General features: G+C 39.9%; 1 pseudogene; it reads left to right on the top strand.

Annotated features, from left to right (window-relative positions):
* Positions 1-1,446: 1,446 nt before the first annotated feature.
* On the top strand, positions 1,447-2,111 carry LOC149196436 (non-specific phospholipase C1 pseudogene; annotated as a pseudogene).
* Positions 2,112-20,050: the final 17,939 nt, after the last annotated feature.

Consider the following 20,050-nt stretch of genomic DNA (forward strand, 5'->3'; position numbering starts at 1 on the left):
ATATATATATAGATAGAGATCATTTATCTTTCTAAGCTCTTGCTAAATCCATAGTTAAGATAGATTTACATTGATTTCTAAAATTCTAATATTTTTTTAGAAAGGAAAAATTATATTTCCCAAATTTAAAAATATATATCAAAAAATTCTAAGTCTACTTTAACTTTCCATTAGGAAATGGAACTAGATACAAAAATTACAATTTTATTAATAGCCAAAAAAAACTTTGCTTAAATCATAATGTTGTGCAAGGCCTCTTACCCATTCTTAAACTGAATATACAAAAACACGTAGATGAAAGTAGATGAAAATAGAATATGGAAATAACAAACCGATTATCCTGCAGAATTATCTGATTCATAGGCTTCAACCAAAATGGGCTCCTTTTTATTACAAGTAGGGCAGATTGGGCTAAACGGAATGCCTATATGAGTCTCTATTCTCCCTGGCCTATGATCCATGGAAGTCATATGTAATTGCATGTCGTCCAATGGTAATAACATATCCTATTTGGCTTCATTCATATCAACCAAGACTCTTGCTAACAGAAATCTTAGATGCTCATATATATCAAGTTTGTAGTGCCTATAGTGTGACTGTGTTATCATATATCTCTCACTACTCTTATCTCTCGATGGGGAGAAACAACTTGGCATTGAATATAATCTTCATAGATTCTTGACTGGTACTGTTAATATTGCTCAGCCAAGGATCTGTCAATTAAATTTCTTATGCCTGAATGAATAAATGTTCCTTCCATTTCATGTTGTCAAATTGATTTTCACAACTTTTTTTTATGAAATTTATTATATGGCATGCTTCCATTTATTGGCTCCTGTAATATTTCATATTTTTCAATGCTTTCCTAGTTAATCAGTTTTGGATAAGATCTGGTTGGGCATACAGTCAAGCTATAAGTGCTATCAATGTCAGTGAAAACTCATTTTTTGTAGTTCTTATTTGAATATAATTGCTTTCTGGACAACGCATTATAAATAAGGCTTGTTTGGACATATGATCAAGCTATATGTTAAGCGTATTTTCAAAGACTCTTCATGAAGGGATGCTTTCCGTTGATCCTACTTGACTATAGTTGGGATTTAAGATTTGTTTTTATTCCTGTCTCATTTGCCTGTGCACAATAACATACGTTTCAATCTTTGCAACTATATTATTATGTTTCAATCTTTGCAACTATATTCTTATGGTTTACATATTGTAGATGTAATTGACTGCAAGTTGTACATTTAGTTCTGCATGCTTCTCAAACTTTAATACAAACTTGTTTGTGAAATCATTTTTTGCATACTTATTCACTCAGAAACATGCATAATATGCACTTGTACAGTGATGATTTGATCGGAGTATCAAAGATCGTCATGAATAATGTAGAATTTGCCTTAGTGGCAAAGCAAGCACTTTGTTCGAAGTTCGAAACTTATAACCATGCAGATAATGGGTAATTTTACTAGGTTCCAGGGACCATCACCTGTGGTTAAAGAAGCTAATTGTTCAGTCTGAATGACTTTGTGTATGTAGAACCTGATGCTCGTGATTTGGCAACTGGGGCTTCTAGGGGCCATCATGATTTGGATTTCACTTATTCTCCCCGTGATACAATAATTTTCGTGCATCAGAAAATGTCTGTGTGTCCTTAGCATTTCCTTATTTGAGAATGTTGGTGGCAGGATTGATTCCTTTCTTTGGTTCTTGGAAAAAATTGTTGGATTCCCCTATATATACCATTGAAGAGCTAACAATAGCAACCACTTTGTGCAGAAACACTTCCAGATCTAATAAAGTCATTGAGGCCTACTGTAACAAATGTAACAAATGAAGACAAGGAGATTTCAAAGTTTCAGGAGGAGCTTGTTATACTTGCTGCACAGTTGATTGGGGATGACATGCTCAAAAACTATTATGAGTTTGGGAAACATATGACAGTGAAACAAGCAAATAATTATGTAGAGGATGCAGTTGCTCGTTTCTTAGAAGCTGGGAGTTTGGCCCTGAAGGCCGGGGCCAATGAATCTGCCATCATTGAAATGAGACCTGCCTTAACAAGTAGGAAGGCAGGACCATTTTCTTTTGCATTTGTGCAGTCTTCTTAACTCAATGAATCATGTACATTTTTCTCAAAGGTATGCCAAAGCATTTGTTGTGGTTCATTATTTCATAAATACTAAACAAATATTTTGAAATACCTAGTGCCTACTTTATAATTATCAATGTAATTCTATTTTAGAAGTAGTTATATCCCTAAAATACATTACAGAATTTCTATTTGTATTAGCTATGTTTAACTTGCATTTATTGAATCAACCCCAACTAAGTTCCAGTTTACATTAAAATTATGAAGTTCCTGATAAAATGTTGTTTATTGCCAAAGTTTATCTGCTTTTTAAAGTTTGAGTGGCCTGGTAAAAGAATGGAAGTCCTCTTACATTGGAAAAGCCATAGGAGGTGGGCATTGATTGCATAGTAAACATAACTTGATGACTATTTTGCTTTTTAAAGTTTGAGTGGCCTGGTAAAAGAATGGAAGTCCTCTTACATTGGAAAAGCCATAGGAGGTGGGCATTGATTGCATAGTAAACATAACTTGATGACTATTTTTCATATTTCATTAATGCAACTGAACACACATATCATATCTGCATGAAATAAGCCATTTAGCATGACCTTCTTGACTCTCCATTCATGGAACTTCCTCCTTTGGCCTTCAGCTTAATGTAGCAATTTTTGTAAGTCTTGAATGGCCTGTTGCATAGATAAATTTGCTATCTTTTTTATGTAACATATACTTTTCCTTAATATAAAGTTCTTTGCTTATGTGTTGGTGTTACCATAAAGTTATTTTCTTATGTGTTGGTGTTACCATATTTGATTCTTTTGAAGTTATTTCTTTAAAGCATCCTCCCAGAATTGGTTTGCATGCTCTCTGGCTTGGAATTTTGTTGGTTCCAATCACTTCCTTATTCTTATGAAACCGTTTCCTTATTCTCCCAAGTTACTTAATGTAAATTTGCCCTCTAATTCTTTACAAATATATCCATGGACACCCACCTTACTTTTGGAAAATGTATATTATATTTTGTTACTGAAAGGGAAAGGACATATTAAGAATTATACATAAGGGAGTCGACTTGTGATCATGACCATTCAAGTTACCACTCCCCTCATAGATGACGAGAGTTAGCACGTCAGCTTTGGCTTTCATTCCAAGAGAATATTTTCTAATGATGCCAAATTTGGTTGGGATCTCAACTATTAACTTTGTCATTTTTTTCAAATGAAACATATTAGTCAACTTATTCAAAGTTGCACAATGTTGCCTTGTCCGTAAAAGAAAAATGCTTGTCAATCTGATAGCTTTCTTGGGCCATCCATTTGTGCCTAGAGAGCACCGCTTTCCAAGAAAAGGGACAACAAAGAGATTGGTGTACTCAGCAACAACCTGTGCCCAGAAGGCTCTGGCAACTTTGTAGCTCTGCCTAACAAAATTACACAACAAACATATGTCAGATTAGAGTGATGGAACCTATCTTTGGCAACTTTGTAGCTCTGCCTAACAAAATTACACAACAAACATATGTCAGATTAGAGTGATGGAACCTATCTTTGGCAACTTTGTAGCTCTGCCTAACAAAATTACACAACAAACATATGTCAGATTAGAGTGATGGAACCTATCTTTAACTGCTAAACCATTAGTGAAGACCAATCACCGAAACACTCATGTCTAAATGTTTTTTCTAAATACCTTGATACTTCCTGAACCATTTTGTTTTGATCTAATCAATTTCTTGTCAAGTCTCTTTCGAGGGGATAATTTGTTTGGTTTTAATATGTAATTTCTTACTTTTTTAATCTAATGTCACATGGTTCGGGTTGAGTTTGACAATGATTAAGTTTGATTTTTTGATGAGGTTCACCATTAAATTCATGTGTGGATATATATATATATATATATATATATATATATATATATATATATATATGATAAAATAATAAGAAATCAACATTTGTAAATATGAAAAATGCTATCACGGACATGGAAACTGCAAGGATAAATTACAAGCTTGAGTTGTGACATAAAATTATGAATTTTGATCTATGAACTTGATCATTTACTATAAAGTTCGATAAATTCACTAAATACAAGAGTAAATTGCAAGATTGAGTTGTGACATAAAATTATGAATTTTAATCTATCGACTTATAAATTCGATAAAATTCAGCGAACTTCAATTTTTTTAATATATCGACTTATCATTTATTATAAGATTCAATAAAATTCAGCGAACTTCAAGTTCATCTTAAAGAATCTTCATAAAATAGGCTGGACACTTGTTTTGTCCGTAGTTGGGGGCCATCAAGCCTGATTGGCAATTTTTCAATTTCTATGGTGGGTGGTAGTAGGTTGGCCAAATGCATTGCATCTCTTAAAAGCCCCGCCGACCTATAACGTATTGATAGATTGAATGACTATATAGTTTATTTTTTATAATTTAAATATTATTTTGTTGGTTGGTTGTTCTTCAGTTCGCTGGGTTATTATATGTTTTTTTATTTGAATAAACACCTAACCAAAGAACAAGTGTGGAAAATGCATTGCGTCTCTTAAAAACACAAACTCATTATAATTTGCTTATTGTATTTTAATTTAATTATGGTTTCTTTTTAGTTAGGCGAACATCAAAACTGACGACGTTCTTTTACCATTATTTAAATTTACAAGTAATCAGTTTTGTCTTAGGTGAATATCAAAACTAAGTTGTTTTTTACCATTGTTTAAATTAATCAGTTTAGTTTAAAGTATTAATGTGGTAATATTGATTTCTAAATTTATAAAATAGGATAATGATCAAATTAAATCTAAATTTTCTCTCATATATATAGCTAGTTTATATATATATATATATTTCGCACATTCATATTACAAAATATATAAAATTTATAGAATTTGGGAGAATTTATATATATATATATATATATATATTTATTTATTTATTGCACATTCATATTACAAAATATATAAAATTTATAGAATCTGGGAGAATTCTCAGAGGGTATGCTATTGGTAAACTATGCCTTTTAGATAATTAAAAAAAAGCTTGCCAAATGGGAAACCAAGTTGTTTAAAGAATCCAAAAAAAAGTAATTGATACTAACACTAGCAAAACCTAATAATACCCATGATTAAAAAAACACATTATAACTTTTAAGGCCACCACCTAAAATTAGCCACCTATCGCCATGGATAGTAGTAATAAAAAACTTATGAAATCTAAACAAAATAAATCTAAAAATTAGCAAACGAAGGGTTGTACTCCACAGAGGACTTGGAGTTGCCTCCTCGCATTGACCAACCTTCGAAAAGTTTGGAGTACCAGCTAAACTAGACAAAGACAAGAGTAGATCCTCTGTGATTAGGATTGGATTTTCTTGGGAGGCTTTTAACCCCTTAGAGCGTTCACTATCATCTGTATGTTCAACCCACCTCTACTGCATGTTTAATCAAGGTTTAGATACTAAAGAGCTCCTTAACAAAGGCCTCAAATTTACCCTAAAAGAGGCAAAGTTGTTGAGCCTTTGCAATCTCAAATTGCTTTGGAGGTATGGCCTATGCTACCATAGCTTTTATAGTCCAATGCATTTTTGTTGAAGTACCTCATCTTCATAGTCCTGAAATTCCCCGTCCTAGACCCAACCTTGAGCCTCCATTAAAATGCGAGCCATATTAGTGCCTTCCCACACCCGTTGAACTTCCATCTTAACCTCATCTATAATATTTTTTCCCTCCACTGGGCATTAATACAGGGATTGGTTGCATGCTTGCACCATATCCTATCCTGCATGGGTCACATACCACTGCCCAAAACCCCTAGTTTGAGTTGTGCCTCGAGAGCTAGGCATATATTTTTTCCTTTTACAATTCCTTCTTCTAGTAAGCACCATTATAACCAAACCACAAGCAAGAAAAAATTCAATTGCCAATCCACCTTCGTTGCCAAGCTCCCACCACCTAAGCCTCACCCTCTCAAACCATTTGAAACCAAGGTGGGGAATCCAAAAATAAAACAAACATAAAAACAAATATTTCAGTAAAGCATTCATCAAGCATAAATACAGAGTCCAATTTTGAATAGCCTATCTACCGACCACTCATTAAACCTAGAAATTGTGTCCATCTACACAAATGATAGCGTATTCATGGCGAGTGTCTTCTCATGGAACCATAGCTATTATGATTACTATTTGGGGACCTTTCCTTATGTAACTACCCATGATGCCATTTGAGATGGCTTTTTCCCTCATGTAGGTTGTTAATGACCCTCATTTGCACACATATATCTAGATACAGGGACATACTATCACTTCAATGGAGGTGAGGAGATCTTATTGATTGAGCCCCTCAACCTCTTCATGACCCTCAACCTCATCATACATGCTTGCCACATGTTCAAACTCAATTTCCATCTCACCCTCCTTTGCATGGACCTTACCATTCCCTAGGCTTGATACCCATTTGGGGAATATTCCTTTCTTATATTATATAGATACACAAAATTACAATATACATTAGCTATACAAATACACGCTTGTATGAGAAGACAAAAATTCATATCTAAACATTAACAAAAAGACCATGGTTGATAATCTACTATCTATTAGTGGATATACTTCTAAATTAATGGGACCAGCCCAACACTGTTTGGACTTTAGGCAATTAAAATGATTGTTTGGTGATTATATGATTGGGTAGATATTTGGTTGTGATTACATGTGTGAGGTGTACACCATCAGATATTTTGGAATTGCGTCAAGTGGCATTCAATTACACAATTAGTCTGAGTACTTGCCTCGGGTCGCGTTTTCCCGCTCCTTGCTATGCCAAAACTCTTTGTTCGTCGTTCACTTGGTCATTTGTCGTTGGGCTTGCTGAGGGTTTGGTCTGTTGTGCTCTGCGAGTTTGAGTATGCAGCTTTGCTGCAAGTTCTGGGCGCGCCTCTTGGTGACTTCTGTACTGGTTCCTTTATGCATGCATGGTTGTTCTCTGGCCTGGTTCGTTGGGCAGGTGTGGTTTTTCCTGTCGTCGCCTGGGTAAGTGGTTCTCTGTTATTGTTTGTTTTCCTGCTGTTGGCTCAACAGGCCGTCGCGTTCCAAGTTATGTGTTGGTATTTCATGTTCTTGTTGGCAACTCAGTGGTTGGCTTGCATCCAGGCTCGAATCGATGGCGTCCTTCCGTCCTCGGCTTCACATGCAGGTAGCCCTCTTTCCTTGATTCAATTTGTGGTTTTCTTTCCTCAGCTTCTGACCTTGTTTGCTCCTTCGTCTCTGCAGTTGGTCGAAACCTGTGGGTGGAAAGTTTGTCCTCGGTTCTCACTGCAATTCCTCAGGTAAGTTGAATACAATTTCTGTTATTTGTTTTCTCCAGGCACTGTAATTCCGCTTCTGTGGTAATGTGACTCTAACACCTGTATTTCGATTTCTTTGCAGGTATTGAGGGTTTTCGGTTGGAGGTCTTGCGATGAAAGTTTCGGTCTTGTCCGGTAGGCTTTGTCTCATGAATTTCTTTTAGTCCTCATTCTATTTTTAAATTAGGCCTTCTGGTCGTGAGGGTTTGTCATCCTTGGAGCTTGTCAATTGGCTCTCACTATGAGTAATGTCCTGTCGTATTGGTGGTCTGGGCTTCCACTATCAGTGATTTCTTGACTGTAATTTCCTGTGTATGAATGATTTTTTTTCAAAACCCTCACCTAGGGTTTGTCGTTCACGGGCTTATGCGTCGATGGCTGTGTATGAAATAGTTTTTCGAAACCCTCACCTAGGGTTTGTCGTCCACTGGCTTTACGCTTGTCTGGGCTTTATCTTGCAGTGCTACTATGTATTGTTATATACTTGTTTTTGCAATTGAAAAAGAAAAACTTCAGGAAAGAAAATTGGTTCGGTTACTTGAATGTCATTTATGTAATTATGCTGTCGTTCTTTTGGTTTACTCCAGATTCTCCGCCTGGACTGCAATTATTGTTTTTCGGTTTTCTTGTGATGTTTCATATGATCATGCGAGAACGCTGTAGATGTTCTGGTAACTTGTTGGACAGTCAATTTAAAAGAATAATAGGAAATTTTGTCTGGCCTGTGGGTGCTTGGCCCGTACTGGAATTTGGTTGTATCACTCCTTTTCTATCTTCGCTGTTTGCCTCAATAGAAATGTAAGCCCTCGTTCTGGCCTCTGCTCTTCTGTTTCACTGTTAGGAATGGTTCTTTTTCTCAGGAAAAACAAAAAGAATTAACCACAATGATTTGTGTACAATAGGTTGTCTGTTCAGATGCTCATTAATTAGAAAGCACAATAAAAATACAGTAGGACATACAGATGGACTGAATTGGTTTCTCTGTTATTGATATTATTCGAGTGCAAGAAATGCTGAACCTTTTACATGACTTTCGCTGTTACATTTATATGCTTCTTGTTCACAGTTAATGAAACTGTACAATTGCTTATTAGTTGTAGACTTTACAGTTACATGGTTATTAGTCATTCGGTTCTATCCTTATGACAAGATTTTCCTTTTAGACACATTTTTCTTTTCCTTTTAAAATAACAAGACAATTATTAATCCATGGTTTATTAGTAACAGACAAATAAATAACCCTAACCGATCAAACTACCTTTGACTAATTTAGAGATTAATATAAAAATAAAAATCCGACCTCCTATTCTGACAAAGTAACATAAAAGACAAATAAAATGTTAACTCAACTTTTCAACCTGGCAGAGATCGACACCCGGTCATGGTGCCTGAGCTGGATGCTCCTGCATCAGGCTCCCGGGAAAAAGAAAATCATGACTCCGGTCCATGAGCTCCTCGACTGAAGAACCTGTCTGCTCAATCTGCCTGGCATCAAGCCATGAACTGTCCTCAATAGGATGGTTCTTCCACTTGACTAGGTATTGCAGATACTCCTTCCGTCGAGTTCGTTTGGCCACCTGAGTGTCGAGAATGTGCTCGATCTCGGGAGGCTGAACGTAAGGCATCTGTCTCATCCAAGCTTCTCCTCCATCCTGGGTATTCCGTGTAGGCCACGTGGTTCCATCTTCTTCCTTTTCTTCTGGGTCAGCCGTGTAAGGGAACAGGTATGCTACATTAAAGATAGGTGAAATGCCTATTCCGGGTGGCAACTGTATCTCGTAGGCGTTCGCCGAAAATTTCTAGAGGACTTTACAAGGTCCAATCTTCTTGTACTTTAACTTATTGTATGTACCCCTAGGGAAGCGTTCTTTGTGTAAATGCACGAGGACTTCATCCCCCACGTTAAATTGTACTTCCCTTCTCTTCAAATCTGCTTGCTGTTTATACTTTAGGCTGCTGTCCTGCAATTTAATTTTTACTTGCTCATGCAAATCTCTCATCACGTTAGCGAAATCTTCTCCATCTGCGCTTCGCCTTTCTTGCAGTCCAAGATCCCGCAACTCATGCACTTTGCGAGGATGCATGCCGTACAGGATTTGAAATGGATTGAAGCCTGTGCTGCGATTAGGCGAGTCGTTATAATCAAACTGTGCCTGTGCAAGCACTCGATCCCACATCCACGAATTCTCTCCAACCAAGCTTTGTAGTAGGTTTCCCAGACTCTTGTTTACCACCTCTGTTTGTCCGTCAGTTTGTGGGTGATAAGAAGAACTGTAACTCAGCTGTGTATCCATTTTCTTCCACAGGGTACGCCAAAAGTGCCCTGTGAACTTCACATCCCTGTCTGAAAGGATAGAATTAGGCAACCCATGTAACCTGACAATCTCTGTGAAAAACAAGTGGGCCACGTGAATGGCATCACTGGTTTTTCTGCAAGGGATGAAATGCGCCATCTTTGAGAATTTGTCCACCACTACCATCACCGAATCATAACCTCGCTGTGTTTTAGGTAGACCCAAGACAAAATCTAAGCTGACTGAGTCCCACGGTCTGCTTGGAACAGGTAACAGTGTGTACAGTCTCGTGTTTTGACTGTGACCCTTCGCCAACTGGCACACCTTACATCTGGTCACAAATCGTTGTACATCCCTCCACATCTTTGGCCAAAAGTAGAAATGACTGAGTTGCTCGAGTGTCTTGTCCATGCCGAAATGTCTGGCCAGACCTCCACTATGCTTCTCCCGAATAATGTTCTCTCTCATCGAGCAGTCAGGTATGCATAATTGTCCTCCCTTGAACAACAGTTTTTGTTGTAAATTGTAGTCCAACCATGGACTGTTATCTCTCACCAAGGGATTCTGACATGCCTCATAGGCCTCCTTAAAATATGTATCAGTCTGGTATAAATCTCTTAAGTGCTCAAAACCCAGCACTTGCATAGTACTCTCTTGCAGAAGTAAATCTCTCCTACTCAGTGCATCCACCACCTTGTTGGCCTGCCTGCTGATATGTTTCAACATGAAGTTGAAACTATGCAAATACTCCACCCATTTGGCGTGTTTGTGGTTCAACTTTTGTTGTTGCATAACATACTATAGTGCAGAATTATCTGAAAACAACAAAAATTCGTTTCCCAACAGATAATGCCTCTAGTGTTTTAATGCCTGTATAACAACATAGAGCTCCTTGTCATAAGATGTATATTTTTGTCTGCTTTCATTTAGCTTCTCGCTGAAGAACACTACAGGCTTATCCTCCTGGCTGGGTACAGCTCCTATAGTTGTACCGCTAGCATCACAACGAACCTGAAAAAGCTTCTTGAAGTCTGGCAATCTCAGGATCGACCTCTCAGTGATCTTTCTCTTTAGTAGCTTAAAACTTCTCTCCACTACATCCATCCATTGAAAAGGCTGACTGGCCTTTTTAGTGGTGTCCAACATAGGTGTACAAATTTTGCTAAAATTCCTTATGAATTTCCAGTAAAAACTCGCTAGTCCATGAAAGCTACGTACCTCAAATAATTTTTTTGGAGATGGCCAATTAACTATCGCCACAACCTTCTCCAGATCCATCTTCAGTTCGTTTTCTGCTATTACAAAGCCCAAATAAATCAATTCCTTCTGCAGAAAGGTACATTTCTTCAAATTTATTAGCAGTTTATTCTGCTGTAATTTTTCCAGCACTTTCTGAACGTGTTGAAGGTGCTCCTCCCTTGTCCTGCTGAAAATTAGTATGTCGTCAAGGTACACTATCACAAATTTTCCGATGTACTCCTTCAACATCTCATTCATCAACCTCATAAATGTATTGTGCGCATTGCTCAGTCCAAATGGCATGACTAGCCATTCGTACAATCCCTCATTCGTCTTAAAGGCTGTCTTCCATTCGTCCCCCTCTCGTATCCGGATCTGATGATACCTGCTCTTCAAGTCTATCTTAGAGAAATATGCTGCCCCACTTAAACAATCCATCATGTCATCCATCCGTGGCAGTGGAAACCTGTACCAGATGGTGATTTTGTTGATGGCCCTCGAGTCTGTGCACATCCGCCACTCTCCTCCCTTCTTGGGAGTGAGAACCGTTGGGACTACGCAAGGGCTCAAACTTTCCCTTATCAATCCTTTGTCTAGCAGTTCTTGCACTTGCTTCCTAATCTCTTCATTGTCCTTGGGGCTCATTCGCTATGCCGCTTTGTTCAGAAAACTGGCTCCGGGTATGAAGTCAATATGATGACTTATGCTTCTTTTGGGGGTAATTTATTTGGAAAGTCATCCACCACTATGTCCGTAAATTCCTGCAACATTTGCTGGATTTCTATAGGTAAATCTGATACCTTTGTATGCAACAACACTATTTTTTCTCTCTTTACAACTGCATAACCCATCTCACTGTCCTCAATTTGTTTCAGAAACTGTTTTCCGCTAACCAACAATGCTCTTGGTTCACTTTTCCCTGCTGTCCCTTCCTCTTTGATGGGCACAAGTGTATGCTTGATTCCATCCTTGACAAACTTATAACAGTTCGTCAATCCATCATGTACCACCTTCCTGTCGTACTGCCAAGGCCTGCCTAGTAGTATGTGACATACATCCATCGGCATGATGTCACAAACGACTTTATCCTTATATCTGCCTATTTGAAACTCCACCTCGCACTGTTCATCCACCAGCAACTGATGGCCTTTTTGCAGCCATGAGACTTTGTAAGGGGTGGGATGTTTCAAGCGCTTCAATTCCAGCTTTTCCACCATCTCTGTGGACACCAAGTTATCGGTACTACCGCTGTCAATAATTAACTTACAACACTTACCACGTGACTTACAAACTGTTCTAAACAAATCCTTCCACTGTGTCTGTTCGGTGACCTCCTTGGCTGGTTTTATCAACACCTTGTTCAACACCAGGGATTCCCCTGTCTCTGGAGCATTTTATGCTTCTTGGGGAGGTGCCACTACTTCCTCTGGTTGTGCAACATATGCACCCCTCTGTCCAGCTTGATCTGCCTTTGGACATTCAAATGATCTGTGTCCCCATTTATGACACCTGTAACATTGATAACTAGCCCCTCTTCCTCGACCATTTCCCCTGCCTCGCTGGGATGACCTACCGCCTCTCGCATTATCACCTCTATCCGCTGATCCGGAAGCTCTGGAACTGCTGCCTTCCTCATTACTACTAGCAGTCTGCCCTCTGCCATATGACTGGCCTTTTCCCCTGCTGGCTCCTCGTCCTCTCCGGGCATTCTGCCTTCTAGTAATTTTCTCGCCAGCTTTCATCGCACTCTGATACGCTTCTTTAGTGTTCTTCGGAGATAAAATACAAATTTCATCTAAAATTTCTAGTCTTAAACCATTTACGTACCTGGCTATCCTTTCCGCATTATCCTCTGTATATCTAGCTCTTAAGTTCACTCGATAGAACTCCTCCTTGTACTCCCTTACTGGCATTCCTTTTTGTTTTAGATTTTGCACTTGCCTGTGTAGTGAAATCTGATAGTCTTTCGGCAGAAATCTGCCCTTCAACTTGGCCACCATCCTTGACCAGGTTTTAATCGGCAACTTGTTCAATCTCTTTCTCTCTGTCTGGACACTATCCCACCATAGGGCCGCGTGTCCCTTCAATTTTGTCACAGCGAACCTAACGTTGCGGTCTTCGCTGACTTCCTCACACTCGAAATACTTATCCATCTCACTGATCCAGTCTAATAAAACCTCTATGGACATGTTGTCGTCATAGGTTGGGAGTTCTGGTTTTGGTTTACTGCTTGCCACTAAAACAGACCTCAACAATATCACTTCTGGGGTCTCGCCTTCCAGTCCATTTGATGCTGCTTCAGCTTCCTCTTCACTGTCATCGCCTACCTCCGGGTCTCTTCTTCTCCCTGCCTCTATTTCCTCCAAACGGGCAGTAAGAATTTTGATCTCCTCTCTTAGTCCTTCCTCTGCTATTCTTCGAGCACCTCTGCCATGACCTCACCTTCCTCTCTCCATTTCTTCAATCAATTTCACCTGCTCTGATACCACTATGATGGGACCAACCCAACATTGTTCGGACTTTAGGCAATTAAAATGATTGTTTGGTGATTATATGATTGGGTAGATATTTGGTTGTGATTACAAGTGTGAGGTGTACACCATCAGATATTTTGGAATTGTGTTAGGTGGCATTCAATTACACAATTAAGTCTGAGTACTTGCCTCGGGTCGCGTTTTCCCGCTCCTTGCTATGCCAAAACTCTTTGTTCGTCGTTCACTTGGTCATTTGTCATTGGGCTTGCTGAGGGTTTGGTCTGCTGTGCTCTGCGAGTTTGAGTATGCAACTTTGCTGCAAGTTCTGGGCGCACCTCTTGGTGACTTTTGTACTGGTTCCTTTATGCATGCGTGGTTGTTCTTTGGCTTGGTTTGTTGGGTAGGTGTGGTTTTTCCTGTCATCGCCTGGGTAAGTGGTTCTCTGCTATTGTTTGTTTTCTTGCTGTTGGCTCAACAGGCTGTCGCGTTCTGAGTTATGTTGTTAAAATTGGAAACCAGGACAAAACTTCATGTGGGTCATCTTATTCATGGCTGATAATATTTTTATTAGATTCCTCTTGTCGAGAGGTGTAGGATTGATATAAATATCATCCGATTTCGATAAGTATTCATGGAGATATGAATTTATTTTGATTATGGAATTATTATCAAGTCGACCTACAACTCATGTAGGCTCAGAAGCCCAACAGTCGCATCTATTCACCCACCAACGTTGTGTATAAATATAAGAGGACTTTTCCTCATTTGGACTCACTCATCTTATCACATCTCTCTCTCTCTACTGCGCAGATATGAGTCTCTTCTCTACTGCGCTGAAATGGCTCTCTCTCTCTCACACATGTGAAGCCCGAAGCTGTTGAATTTGAAGCTGCAACTGCAGAAGTAAAGATTGACTTGTGTGGCCTAGAAGATATACTCTTTGGAACTGCGCTGTAGGTTCATCTGAACCTCCTTTGAAAGCCGCAACTTTTGGTGGTGGAATGAAGTCAATCCGACGAATGGTTTGCAAGAAATCGACTGCCCTAGTTTGAAGCCGGAAATTGTTGAAACTGAAGCTCTGCAGAAGTAAATATTGACTTGCGTGGCCTAAAATATCTCCTCATCTGAACTGCGCTGTAGGTTCATCTGAACCTCCTCTAGAAGCCGAAACTTTTGGTGGTGGAATGAAGTCAATCCAACTGTCGGTTTGTGAGATATGGTCTGCCCTAGTTTGATAATGAAGCAGCTAATGCTGATGCTACTGATCTAGGGTTTGCTACTGCTGATATGAATCAGATTTATTGTACTATTTCTCTCTACTGAATTATTGAAGATAAAAGAAGATTTGATCAAAGGGTTTCCCCACACATTGTGGGGTTTGTCCCTGGCTAGCCGCCACATCTTGTGTCTCTTGTCTTGGCTTGTTTTCTGTCGATCGTTTAATGTTCTATCTACACTTTACTTTATGTACATGTGATTGCTAATCGGTGGAATATAATAAGAAAAAGAAGTAAACTGTTATAAGCATAGAACATACCATAACTTAACATGGTATCAGAGCTGAGGTGAAGACAAAGCCCAAGCAAGAGCAAGAGCAATCATTGAAGAGAAGATTGGTAAGGCTATCCTAAAAGAACTATGGGGTCCTCAACACTCTTTCCTGCCGAAGACAAGCTCCGTGAGAAAGCTGACTATCACGGATGGAAGATGTCTATCGATCTAACCCTTGAAGATCAAGGAGTGCTGGACCATGTAAGAGGCAATATTGTTGAGCCTTCGTCAAATGCATCTGCTGCTGCCTGGAACAAATGGAAAAATGGAGAAGTCAAAACAAAGAAGATCATCCGGGACTCTATCGACAAGCGCTTGGTGGCCTACATCTCTGATCTAGACACCTCCAAGGAAATCTACGACAGACTGGTGAGTTTATTTAAAGTTAATGATGCAAATCAAGTTTTGTTTCTTAGAAATAAGTTGAGGGAAATCAAGAAGGGTAAAGATGAAAGTATGCAAGCATACTTCTTAAGAATCACCGAGATCAAGAATGATCTCCTATCTATTGGGGAAACCATTATTGACAGAGAAATGGCACTCACAACTCTTGGAGGATTACCATCCGAATGGTACGTGTTCAAGACTACTCTTCTGAACTATAATGTAATTCCTGGTTTCGAGGAATTAATGGCTAGATGCATTCAAGAAGAAACAAGGGAAGAAGTGCAAGAAATGCCCATGCCTAAAGGTCCTCCTGTTGCCTTTTCTTCTCATGCAAAGAGAAGAAAGGACTCACACCGGGACGATGATCAAAATCCCTCTGATGGCAAATCAAAGGAATGACAAATTCAACAGCAAAGGTAAGAGGAGAGCTGGAGATCGAGGAAGAGGACAACCATTCAAGAAGGCTAGAAAGTCCAGGATGTATTAAATGCACCTGACCTCAAAAGGAACCTAGTGTCCATCTTGGCAATGGAAGACAGAGGCTACAAGGTAACCTTCAGCAATGGCAAGGTATGTATATGGCAAAATAATGTTAAAGATGCCTTCACTCTTGGGTTTAGTGTTGATTCATTATATCAGGTCGATGGAAGTCCGCTAGGTGTCATGTCTTGTGACACAACTCTTTAGTCCGAACTTTGGCATCGAAGGTTTTCCCACCTTCATTACAAAGCTCTACCCGATGTAAGACAGATGGTAACAGGGATGCCCAAAGTCCAAGTAGAGAAAGAAGGTGTATGTCCGGGATGTGCCAAAGGAAAGCTCAAAAGGGGACCATTCCCCTCAAGCCAAAGCAAGACCTCCGATATATTACAATTGGTTTACTCAGGCATACCTGAGGTTGGCATTAAGAGGGAGACTACTACACCACATACTCCTGAGCAGAATGGTGTGGTGGGAAGGAAGAACCACACGATGATGGAAGCTGTCCAGGCCATGCTACATGATCAAAGACTTCCGAAGTTTCTATGGGCTGAAACTACAATCACCGCCGTATATGTACAAAATCGATGCCCTCATCAAGCATTGGGTTCCTAAACTCCTGAAGAAATGTTCACCACCGGTCAAAGGGAAGTCGTGATTAGTCATGATGTCACCTTTGACGAAGATATGGCTCTCAGCAAGGTGATCAATCTTCCGACTTTGAGGAGCTCTCAAGAAGCCGACACCAGGGAACCGAAAGAAAAGGATGATGAATCAATGCCTGATGTAGAAGAACCCATGGATTCGATTGATCCTTCTCATATGAGCCTTCCTCTTCTAGGAAGAGGCCTTCATGGCTTAAGGGCTTACTTGATGATGCTGAAGGACATGCTGCACCCTGAGGAACCTTCCATCAAAGTAAGAAACTTAACAGGTATCAGGGATACCTGACCATCATGAGCACGATCATACAAAATGAGCCTTCGTCATTCTCAAATGCCGTCAAGCATCAAGTATGGAAGGATGCTATGACCGAAGAATATGAGTCTTCATAAAGAATGATGTTTGGGAAGTAGTTCCAGACCCCAGGACAAGACTATTGTTACTTCCAAATGGCTTTACAAGATAAAGCATGCAGCAAATGGAAGCACGGAAAAGTATAAGGCTCGTTTTGTTGCTCGAGGTTTCTCCCAAAAGGAAGGTATAGACTATGATGAGATATTTGCACCTGTTGCCAGATATACGACCATCCGCTCGATCATAGCCCTTGCTGCTTCACAAGGATGGAACCTACATTAGATGGATGTCAAGACTGCGTTCTTGCATGGCTCGATCAAAGAAGAGGTCTACGTGGAGCAACCCGAAGGATTTGAGATTTATGATCGAAAATCTCATGTATGCAGGTTGAAGAAGGCTCTCTATGGGCTGAAGTAAGCACCCCGAGCATGGTATGAGAGGATCCATAGCTACTTGATGAAGCTGGGATTCACTAGGAGTGAAGCTGATCCTAACCTTTACTGTAGGTTGAAGATGACAAGCCTCTCATATTGGTGTTGTATGTGGATGACCTCTTTCTAACAGGTGCAAACCCTCTCATTCACAAATGTAAGAGGGAGATGGCTTCTGAATTTGAAATGAAGGACCAAGGACTTGAAGTGTGGCAGAAGCCAAGGGAAATTTTCCTATCTCAAGGAAAATATGTGGTAAATATATTGGAAAGATTCGGTATGATGGACTGCAAGCCTGTGACTACCTCGAGGATCTTAACTTTTAGAAGTTATATGGTAGTGATGTCGGACTAGACTTGGGAAATGCCTCTGAGTTTCAAAAACTCATTCGCATTGATGTTCTTGGTGAACCTCCGTCCGAACATATGTTTTGCAGTTAGCATTGTGAGCTCATATTTGGTTGAGCCTCACTGGATTGATGCCAGGAATCTTCTGAGATGTCTTCAGGACACAATCTCTCATGGATTAAGATACACTACCGGAGATGTGAGACTACTGGGATATACTGATGTTGATTGGGCAGGCAGTGTGGTGGACCGTAAGATCACTTCTGGGCACTGTTTCACCTTGGGATCTGCTTCGATATCCTGGATGAGCAGGAAGCAGAAGTCGGTGGCTTTGAGCACCGCAGAAGCAGGATATATTGTTGCTAGCATAACCTCGTGTGAGGTAGTCTGGTTGCGAAAGCTCTTCAGTGAGCTGTTTGGATTTACATTGGATGCCACTGTGATTCTCTGTAACAACCAGAGGTGGGATTCGATTATTGAGGAATCCCGTATTCGTCAATTGCTCCAGCAGATAGACATCATCTGGGATATGGTAAGTCGATGAGCAAGGAAGCTCCATCACATTAAGATGGTGTATAGGTTGATACACCTTGTCAAAGCCCCGAGGAAAGATCTAATCTGTGATTTTCCCAAACGACTTGGAGTCGGAAAGAAACCCTTGTACAAGGGTCCTGCATGTTGCATACATTGAGCTCTGGGAGATCTGAGGGCTTGCGGTTCCTACTGGAGCAACATATGACCACAGGGTGACTCACCCTCCCTTGGTGGTGCACACTGGAACAAGATGATTCGCTCTCTTGTGGGACAAGATGATTCGCTCTCTTGTGGAATAGGATGATTCGCTCTCCTGTGTAGCAGGATGACTAGTTCTCCTGTGTAGCAGGATGACTAGTTCTCCTGTGAGGCCTGGATTGATGTGTTCTCCATGGCAGCCTGGATTGATGTGTTCTCCATGGCAATTGTAGCAGGATTGATGTGTTCTCCTGTGAGGCCTGGATTGATGTGTTCTCCATGGAAATTGTAGCAGGCGTTGAGCCTCAAACCTGCACTCCTTTACACATCCTCTCAGCCTCCTTTTCCTATTCATTTCCTTCTTTTGCCACTCATTCCCTCCATCAAATTGCTCAAATCATTGTATTTTAGGACTTTTTACATGGTTTGCTAATTATGATAATGACTGTTGTTGGTTTAGAATTTTGGTTCAAAGTGCTGCGTTTCTGCAGCTCACACAGGGTTTCCGCAACTGATCTTGGTTTCCGCAGCCAACCCCGGATTTCGCAGCTGTTTTATTAAATGGTATGTTCCAGGCGTCCTCCGGGAAGAAGAGCCACATGGGCAAGTTCGTGGAACCAAGGACATGGTGTGTATCCTTCCAGCTCATCCAAACCGGTCATCAAAACCCGTGGTCAACGAGGAGGCAAATACCGTCAAACTGAAGTTATTGGCGGTGGCACGGCTCTGCGTGTTCGGTTTGGAGCACGTAAAGAACAGCTGGCCTCTTCCTCAGCCACGAGGACCGTGGGAAACAAGAATCCAACAGCAGATTGATGGCCCATAACGACCGTTGCCTAAATCCGAGGACGGTGCTAGATTACGTGTTTTTACACAGCTGATAGAATAGCCCAGTTTGCGTTAAGTTAGTTTGCTTTCTCTGCTATAAATAAAGCGTCTCTAAACGCTGGATAGTTAGTCTTTTTAATCAGTTGTAAACTCTGTTGAGACTTATTTTTATAAGCATTTTGTAAGCTCCCCACTGTATTTTTTATATGTGCTGTTAATACATGAGAAGACCGTTCTGTTTCTAAGCGTGTAACTGATCTTTTGGATTGGTTGAAGTAGGCGGAGGGCCCCTGTCTGCTACAGCCACTGTACAGTAGTTTTACTTTTACTTTCTCGCATTTCTTTTTCTGATTTCATGTATAATAGCTGTACATATGTCTCTTTATTTGCTGCATTTTTATTTCTTTTTCAACATGTATAATAGTTGTACATAAACTTTGAATTCTGCTGATTTACATTTCTGCACTTTTGTTCATGACTGATCAGTGTGTTATGCAGGTTTCTTAGGCGAGCCCGGGATAGTTTTCTTGCTTTTCTTTTTACAACTAGTGGCATGTGTGATCATCTTGTCTAGGCTGCTGACCTTTACTTTTCTGCAGTTTGGTTTTCATTAGTTTTATTCCTTTAACTTGCACTTTACTTTCTGCTCAGTAGTTATCAAGTTGTTCATCTATTGATGGTTCTTTTTCTATAATCAACTAACTTTATTGGAGCCAAAATATCATTTAGTGCAGCTTGGTTTATTTTGCTTTAAGACTCACATTACTGACCTGTTCATAACTGTTCTCACATCATTAAGAAGAGGTTAAATAGTGTGATTTGTCTCACTTAGATTTCACATTGATTAGA

The sequence above is a fragment of the Pinus tabuliformis genome, chromosome 2_2 (genome assembly GCF_031772625.1).
Source record: "Pinus tabuliformis cultivar Carrire ecotype Pingquan chromosome 2_2, CPIR1, whole genome shotgun sequence".
Taxonomy (NCBI): Eukaryota; Viridiplantae; Streptophyta; class Pinopsida; order Pinales; family Pinaceae; genus Pinus; species Pinus tabuliformis.